This window comes from Camelus bactrianus, chromosome 10, assembly GCF_048773025.1.
Source record: "Camelus bactrianus isolate YW-2024 breed Bactrian camel chromosome 10, ASM4877302v1, whole genome shotgun sequence".
Taxonomy (NCBI): domain Eukaryota; kingdom Metazoa; phylum Chordata; class Mammalia; order Artiodactyla; family Camelidae; genus Camelus; species Camelus bactrianus.
In genome coordinates this window covers 29,431,556-29,441,350 of record NC_133548.1, presented here as the reverse complement: position 1 = coordinate 29,441,350, position 9,795 = coordinate 29,431,556, and positions in this window count along the sequence as shown.

Genomic DNA, 9,795 nt, shown 5'->3' with positions numbered 1-9,795 from the left:
CCCCACCGGGGGGGGGGGGGGAGGGACAAGGATAATAAAATTTAGAAGGGAAAATTTTCTAAGAGTTTTTTTAAAGAAAAGTAAAGCATGTGGACAGGTCAGATTCTGCTCTGGGCACTATATATAAGTTCCCATTCAACCCACATGGTTCCCTTTGGAGTAAACACTTCCCTCACTGGATGGGTTAGTAGAGAAAAGGTTCAGAACAGACTATCTGAGTCTGAACTCTGAGTTGGCCGCTTGGCTGTGTGACCGGGGACAAGTGGCTTAACCTCTCTGGGCCCATTTCTTTGTCCGGAAAAATGAAAATAATAATACCCATAAGGTGTTCATGAGGAATAAATGAGTCCCTATATGCAATGCAGCAAGAAGAGTGTTATGCACACGGTAAACACTCCGTACTTCGTGGCTGCTATCACCTTTCAGAGAGACTGAAACAGAGATTCAAGGAGGCTCGTTAATGCATCCAAGCTCACACACTGGTAAGTGTCAGGAGCAGAATTTAAATCCAAGTCAAACTGACCCCAGAGCAAACGGAATGTTTATCCCAGTACTCTTTATCTCATACCTGGTAAGAAAATACTTGGGACTTTTTCTAGGCGGAAAAGACGGGGCCAGAGGAAGTGGAGCCTGGGCGTTAGGAAAAGTGATGGTATTTCTGGCAGAAGAGGGGAACCGGTCAATTATATAATGGCATCAGAAGCTAACTCTGCAAATAAAACAACACTGTTTTAGGCCATATAGTCACCTGTGAGTACACTGGCACTGAAACCCATTTGCAAACCTTCTTGTGGGATTGTTCCTGACCCTCTTGTTTCAATACTGATGAGGACAGAGGAGTCATGGGGGCTGGGTGTTTCCAGGAGCTGGTTTTCTCGTGCACAGACCTTCCCTGCGAGGTCCAGCCCTCAGGGAAGCATCGTTCCAAAACACTAAAGCAAATACCCTGTGCCTTTCTGCCAGGCCGGATGCCTCCAGCTCACAGAACAAGAAATCCTGGCGCCGAGGACAGCAAAACGGTGAGGAAAGGCAGTGAGCACGAGGGTGGCTGGCGGGGGCGGGCATTCACAGCCTTCCTGCCACTCTCCCGGCAGTGGGATTAGCGGTGCTGAATTTTCCTTTCTCATGTTTGCTCGAGCATTGAGCATATACCACTTCGATGATTTAAAAAGACACTGTTGAAACAAAACAGTTAAAACACGGCACGTGGTCATCCCTGGGTTGGGGGATTACTGGTGATGTGTGTTGCTGCTTCTCTCCTTTGTGTGTTTTCTGTTTTACTGCATTTTCTGCTTTGAACAGGTGATGCGTTGGGATTTAAAAATAAAAAAGAACAAACGTTGTGAAAAGTCAAATAAGAACGACTTCACGTGAGTGTGAGCCCGAAACACCGAGGCCTCCCTGGCTCCTGTCATGACCTGCTGAAGGTGGGATTAGGGAATGTCCTCCTGCAATGAAGAGGAGGACCTGCCAAGCGAGGGCGGCTGCTCTCCCAGCGAGATGGGGCGCTGCCTATTCATTCCAACAGCACCACCGAACTGAAAGGCAAGCGCGTTTTTTTTCTATCATTGTCTCTTTTCAACTGACTAGCCTGATTATTTTTTACCAAATGGGAAAAAAAAAATGCCTTTCCTCCCGATCAGAATTCATATTGTGTCAATTAGCTCCATTCTTCAAACCAGGAAGGAAATGTACAAGTTCCCTAGAGAAACCTTTAAGGGCTGTTGATTCAAATGTGAATATATATGAGCTCTTGGGGATGTAATTTCTGGCAGTAAAGGCCAGACTGAGCCAGAGTCAAAGCTCTCACGTTTTGTGTTTCTTCTTTGGAAAGAAGCAAAGAGGAAGGGGGGAGGGGAGAGAGTAAGAGAGAAAGGAGGAGAAAAGGAAGGGAGGGAGGGAGGAAAGAAGGAAGGAAGCAAGGAAGGAAGGAAGAAAAAGATGGAGGGAGGGAGGAGAGTGTGGGAAGGAAGAGGGAAAGGAGTGAGTTGCGAAAATCATGGTGATTAGTGTTGACACTTGGAACGCAGTGGTATTATCTAGAACAAAAAGGAGCTTTTAAAAAATGGCTCTTTCCACCCCTCATTTCCCAGATAAGAAAGCTAAACCTGGAAAGTTCCGTAATTCACCCGTTTCAAACAATTATATGATGATAAAAGCAAGATTAGAAGCCAAATTTCCCAATTCCGGCCCTGGCTGCCTTTCAACTCCACGCACTCTACCTTCAGGTGCAGGGAGGTACGTGTGACCTACCCTGCTTATTACAAAGGCCTTGACATGGAAAGGATTAAACATCTGGATGATGCCTTGGGAGTATTCTTTCAAAGGCAGTTCTCTCAAAAGAGGTGGATCAAAGAAGGCTGGTGGGCAGAGGGGTCTGTATCAGTTAGGGTGCTTTCAACTGCCAGCAGCAGAGAATCCGACTCAGACTGGCTGAAGTCATAAAGGGGAATTTGTTGAAAGCGCAATGGTGTGGCCACCTTCAGAGAAGGCTTTTTCCCAGCGGCTACTTTCAGTCACCGGAGATCCGGTTTCTCTCCATCTCTTTTGCTCCGCCCTTGGCAGCATCCTTTTCCGGCTACAGTTCTCTCTCCTGGTGGCCCTAACTCAGATACTCTCGGGACAGAGCCCTTCCCTCCCCTGGCCCTGGCTCTGTCCACGGATGGGGCCAGTCACTGAATGAGCACCCCACTCCCCAGCCCTTCCACCTCCAACGGTGCTTCTCAAAAGGTGGTCCACAGATCATATGCATTAAAATGGCCACTTAGAGGATCCGTTAAAAAGTGCAGTTCCTACACCCTAGCCCCATCCCACTATGTCTTAATCTCAGAGAAGCACAGGAATCTCTGGTTTCAACAAGCTCACCCAGAATATCCTTGTTCCCAGTGAAGCTTGTTCAACATTCATTCCCAAGGCAAGAGAGCCTAGAACAGGGAGCAAACCATGGCTGGGAAGCCAAACCCTGCCTGAGAGGTAAGAACGTTTTTTACATTTTTTAAGGGTTGTCTGAAAAAAAAAAAAAAAAAAAGCAAAGAAGAATATGAAACTGAGACCTTCTATGGCTCACAAAGGCTAAAATATTTACTACCTGGCTCGTTTTGGAAAAAGTCAGCCAACCCCCGGCCTAGAATAATGAGGTCATTGGATGGTGAAAAGAAAGGCAGGAGGTGGATTTGAACAGTTTATAGGGCTGATGCAGCCAAGAATTCCTGAGAGCAGGAGTTTTCAATGTTCCATCAGCTCCAGGGAGGATCGAGCAAGTAAAAATATAAAATGTGTTCAAGTTCTGGAACTTAGTTTAAACAATACCTTTCCCAGGAGACCTCCTGGAGTCTCTGGTCTGGTCTCCGTGTCTAATATTGATGTAAGGGCCGGCAGGGGCACGGTCAGGGCTCAGAAATCACGGGGTCGCGTGTCATCTCTTGGCCCTGAAAGCTCTCAGTCGTACCACCAGGAACATTTCGGGGCTAGCTAGTTGTGGCTCCTTTCTCTGCCTTCCTCCAGCCACTGGGCAAGTCCCAATTTGCTAAGAATACGGTGCTGAGAGCGCCATCCTGGGTCAGAGAGTTAGTTCCCCAGAGACTTGACGAGGAAGGGATCCCAGTCCTTCTCAGGCCTGAGCAGAGAGGCTCTCTGTTAGGAGCACTAGTGGGTAAGCTCCTGGCTGTGGGAGTCACCCAGACCTGCGGACAAGCCCGGCCTCTGAACTTCCTCGCTCCCTGACTTGAGACTTATACTAAGGTGGTAGCCATTTGCCCCATATGGCTCTTTATTAAAATTAGATAAAATTGAAAATTTAGTTCCTCTGTCATACTAGTCTCACTAGTAGTCCCTAGTCAACTCATTAACTGCCTGTGGCTACCGGCTGTCATATCAGACATGCCAGTGCGGAACACTGCCACCACCATAGAGGGTCTACTCACAATGCTGGTGTAGACAGTCTTCTGACAGCCAGTTCACATCCATCCTCTGGCTTACTTTCCACCACCCAATGGCCTCATCCTTCTAGGCCTCTTGCCTTAGGCACTAATGGTTATCAAACTTCAACCCAAGCCTCAGTTTGCTTATTTGTAAAATGGGCATAATGGGGTATCTACCTGCCGGGGTTCCTGTGAGGATTATAGGTGATAGAACAGACAAACTGATTAGCACAAAACCTGGAGCATAGAAAATGCTCAGTAAATGGCTCTTACCACTGTTCTGTGCAAAATCTTGCCCTTGGTTATTGCTAACACTCCATCTTCCTCTAGGCCAGTGGCTCTCAAATTCTAGCATGCATAAGACTCGCCTGGAGGGCTTGCTAAACCCCAGACTGCTGCGAGGGACCTGCCTCCAGAGTTCCTGATTCCGTAGGTCTGGGAGCTTATAATTTGCATTTTCTAACAAGTCCCTAAGTCTTGGTGATGCAGCAGTTCTGGGAACCACACTTTGAGAACTGCTTCTGTAGACAGCTCTTCATAAGCCATTGCTGCCTCTTTTTTGTAGGGAGTTGTTATTTCTTTGTGAATGTTGTCCTTTCCTGAATGTACCACACTAAGTTATCCACCTGCCTTAGAACCAGCTATTCCCTCTACCCCCAAGAACCCCTTTATCTGCCAGTTTTCCAACCCCAGTTCAGATGCTGATAGACCGGCCAGCTGCTTCCTCCCACTCTCCACCCAAGGCATTCATTTCCCTGTGCTGCCTCTTACAGTTTGCTTGTTTGCATAACAGTTGCAGGTTTTCCTGCCTGTATTTTCTAAGGTGTAGAAGGTATGCCACTGGTGCTACCTAAGGCCAATTTTTGTGGTACATCAATAATTTTAGATGGTCTACAGAGAAACAAATGACACTGAACCACATGATAAGGACATTCTTATTTTCAGTTCTTTCCAAACTCCGATTACCTCAGGGGAAAAGTCTGAGGCTGATGCTTTTCACCTCCTTGCTATTAACTCTCCAGCTCAGAGCCTGAGTCATGTAATTCCATCACCACCATCATCACCATCATCATCAAAACAATGGCAGCTTAAACTTTCTGCATGCCTGGCAGTGTTCTGAGGGCTTTACCTATAGTTACATTGATTAATTCAGCTATTCACAACCCTATGAAGTAGATAGGATGGTGATTCCCAGTTTACAGATGAAGAAACTGAGGCACAGAGAGGTTACGTGACTCACTCATGGTCACACAGCTGGAAAATGGGCAAACCAGGGTTCCAACCCAGGCAGTGTATCCAGAGTGTGTGCTCTTAACTACAATGATACTGAGGCAGAGTTTAACAATACTGTTTTGTCTTCTATTTTGGTAAGTATTCTTTTTTTCTGGTGATAAAAAAGTCTCTTTTTGAAACTGAATTAACGTTTGGTTAAAAATAAGAAAGGTGAGGCAAGTGAAGGGCAAATACTTCGCACATAATAGAACTGGCTTTCAGATAGAGCAGCTGTGAGGTGGTGTGCGCCTGACCCACGTTTGGGGCAACAGTCCAAGCAGACCGTGAGCTTCTCAGAGTCAGGATCCTGTTCATGTCAGTCAGGGTCCAGCCAAGGGACAGATGGCACACTGATAGCTTTCATTTAAAAGAGCATAATGAAGGTGGTATTTAAAGAGATGTGGGCAGGCAGGACGAAGGAATGGCAGGAGGTTGTGACTTGCCACGGACTAGCCACTGAAGGAGGCTGATATCGCCCTGGCAGGGACAAGGGGAGAACCTAAGTATTCCTATGATAAGAAGTCACCAGACAGAAGATGCAGCCAAAGGAGAGCCCACTATGAGCGCAGAGGGCCAGCGTGTTTCTTCTCTAGCCTTCGAATCTCTGTCCTGCCAGCTCCTGCCGTGGATGAATCCAGCTGGAGGCCAGAGGGCAAAAGAGCCTGGTGATGCCATCGATAAAGGTCAACCATCCAGGGCCAAGTAGCGCAGAGGAAAGCAGGGATGAACATGCAGAGGCCCCGGGGGATGACCAGCACAATGGCCGGCACAGCGCAATACACGGAGGGCGGGCATCTAGGAAACACACAAGGCACATTGGCTGCTTTGAATTGAATTGAACTGAACCAAATGGAGAAATTGGTTTCGAGTTAAGGGTACTGTGTGATAGAGGCAACTGGACCCTGAATCTCTTCTAGGATTTCACTTCCAGCTTATCTGGGAGAGCAGATCATCAGATTTCACTGGCCTCTTGGGGCTTGAGTCACACACGTGCAGGAGGAGCGGAGTTGCTGGTGCATGTAAAGCGTTTCAAGCTGTAATTACATCCTCCGCCTCCTCAGAGTGTCTAGACGAGATTGCAAGAGCTGGAAAAAAAAATCACCACAGCTTTCGGTGGCCCTGGAACAAGTGGGAATGGCTGGCGGAGGCCCTCTTCCCAGAGTGCACAGGGGCAAATCCCCAGAAGCAGCAGCAGCCTTGGCCCGAAGGATAAAGATAAAAAGGGAAAAAGGGACCTCATTCGAGAGTCTCACTAGGAGAGTCCAGTCGTGCACCGGCGGCAGGAATAGGGAGGGATCTTGCTGCTGCTCTCCGGGAAGCTTTTCTATGACTTATTATTAGTGATATAAATAGTATGACCTTGTATTTATCACACAGGTATCCTGTGCTGGACACTGTGCTAAATATCTTACACATTTCACTGCATTTAATCTCCACAGCCACTCTATTAAGTGAATAATAGTACCTTATCTTTAAAAAGAGAAAAATGATGCTTCGAAAGCAAAAAAACATGGTTTTAGCTACAACCGATCGAACACCTATTATGTGCCTGGCACCGTCTTAGGTGCTTAATCAGGGCTGTGTAGCACAGTGTTGTCACAGTGAGGTTCATGGACTGCTCGGGGTCCCCAAGACCCTGCTAGGGGATCTGCAAGGTCAACACAATATGCATAATACACTCAAATGTTCATTCTCCTCTGCCCCTGTGTTGACATTTGCACTGATGGTGCAAAAGAAAAGGTGGGAAAAGCTGCCGTTGCCATAGCACGAATCAAGGTGGGGCACCAAACTGCAGTCCAGTGGGAAAAAAAAATGCCATCTCGCCTAATCATGTCTGTGATGAAGCAGAATAATTATTACCTTTGTTAAGTTTCAACCCTTGAGCACATGTCTTTTGTTTTTTAACTGAAGCTTAGTTGACTTACAGTATTGTGTTAGTTTGGTGTACAGCAAACTGATTCAATTATACATATATATTCTTTTTCATGTTCTTTTTCATTATAGGTTATTACAAGATATGGAATGTAGTTCCCGTGCTGCACATTGGGACCTTGCTGTTTGTCTATTTTATACATAGTAGTTTGTATCTGCCAATCCCGCAGATTTAGCTCTAATTTAGCTCTCCCCGCCTCCTTCCCCTTTGGTAACCATAAATTTGTTTCCTATGTCTGAGCACGTGTCTTTTTAAGATTCTGTGAGAGGACATGGGGAGATGGCATAATTCATTCCACACAAGTTCAAGTTCCTTGGTTGTCTCAAGGGAGGACACCTGCACAAACAACTGTCTGGGTTGCAATCCGATCTAAAGTCTTTTTTTGTGTGTGTGGATTACCACTTGTACTTGAAAGAACAAATGAAAAACTATAGGCATTCTGATGTGGGTAATTGGCAGACATGTTCTCAAAAATTAATTAAGTGAACCCATTATGTAAAGGAAAACAACTGAGTGTTTGTTGCCAATGGTAACATTGGAGCTTTCAAGTGAAAGTCAGAATTTGGGAAAACACATATGCCACCGACAACTTGCCAGCTTCCCAGTCCTTACAGACTTCTCTGACAAGATCTGCGGTGACATTAATGAATGTGATGTTTGTCAAGATCTGGACGATCTGCATCATTCAGGGAACCAATATTTCTCAAATGTCCAAATGTTACAAAATCAGGCACAGGTAAAACATTGATTCACAGTGGAAAATAGCCAGTGGACTTTAAGGTAACATAGTATGAAAATGTCACTGTATGGTTTCAGACTCTACATTATAACTCTTTTAAGAGCCTGACAGTCAAGTTTTGATTTAGTATCAAAAAGTCATTTAAGTACATCACCCTTTTCCAACTATATATCTGGGTGAGGCTAAATTTTTTTCCTATACTGCAAGCAAAATAATTTATGGTGACACAGTGAATGCAGAATCAATTATGGGAATCTGTCTTCTGTTAAATCACATGTTAAAGAGATTTGTGAAAATGCCAGTCTTCTCCGTAACTTGTTTCAGAAAATATAGTTATTTATCATAAAAATTGTTAGTTTGTAACATGTAATTAGTTCATGATTGCTATTTTTAAATAAATTGGTTGATAAATTATTTTTAAATCTCTCAGTTGTAGTTTCAAGTATGGTAAATATGAGTAGCCATAACCCGCATTTAAAAATAAAAAGTGAAAAAGCTCTTTGGGGCCCTCAATCATTTTTAAGAGGGCAAAAGGGTTCTGAAGCCAAAGTGTTTGAGAACCCCTATTGTACCAAAACCTTCCCCAGTGCAGTGAGATCCTGGAGGTAAGAGCTTTTCAGGGGCCTAGAAAAATGTATGAGACCCAGGTAGAAAAACATTGGCTCCAAATCTACAAAAAGAAAACAATAAATGTAAAAATTAATAAACACTTAATTAAATGTCTGCAGAATGTACCAACATGCCAGCTTCATTCACTGTTAAATTTAGTATTCATCATGATTTCATTCCATTAAACACAACTCACAGGTTCAGTTTTCTCATTCCCAAATTCCTTTAAGTATACACAGTAAATGATCGGGACTCAGAGCCAATCATAAATTAAACGAGTAACAGAGCGCCAAGTAATTTCTAAAGCACAAGTATAAAAATCCTTACAAAAAGTCTTTAAAACGTTTATTCCATGTGGAATACGGGTGCAGCTGGTGTGTTTGATATGTTGTGTGTGGGGGCTTCTAAAAGTCAGAAAATGTAAGGCTTACGGAGGTCTCATTGCCTTTAAACCATACCCCTCCTGGAAGCACTGCAGTGAGTGGACATGTCTTCTCCAGGAGAAATATTTCCCCTGATAGGACTGGGAAAGAGAAGCGTGCAATGAAAATACAATAAATGATCAGCAGAGGAACAAAATCACAAGGGAAAGAGAGACCAGAAGCTCTGTTTCGGTCTGTGCAAAGGCCCAGTTGGCCCAGCCTCTGCGTCCTGGGCGGGAGGGCTTGGCTCTGCTCTCACACCCAGATGCTCATCATTACGTGATGATGATGAAGAAGGTGGAGCTGATGGACTAGAAGAGGCCAGGCATCTCACCAGGAAAAAAGAAAGTTTGAAAGAAAAGAGTGGGGGCAGTTTCTAAAGGGCAGCCAGCTTGAGACAAAAGTCACCCTGCCATCCTCCCCACGTCTGCGGCACCAGCAGAACTAACGCTCCCTTGCCAGCCAGCAGTGCCCAGTATTGCAGAGACCTATCTCGACTTCATGCCCTTAAACAGGGTCTCTGTCACCTTTCTCCCATGCCCTCACCCTGTGGACCAGAGCAAATCAGCGGTGGTCCCTCACCCAACGTTGTGGGGTCGTGATTCTGAGAACACATGGTTGCCATCTGACAGAGGTCTTCAGTGATGGGATTTCCCACAGTGTTACAGGTAACTTATTATTTTTCTCATCTGATTTCTCTGTAGTTTCTGCTATAAATGCATTTAGTCTTTTTTTAATTTTAAAGAATATGGGTAAATGACTCATAATAGGTCTTCAATAAAGAGTAATCACTATTATTTGGTAATTAATCAGCCATAACAATTTCTGCATTGCAGTCTGGAACTGTTCACTGTCAAGAGAGGACAGATTGATGTCCATGATCTGGAGCTGCCTAGTTTA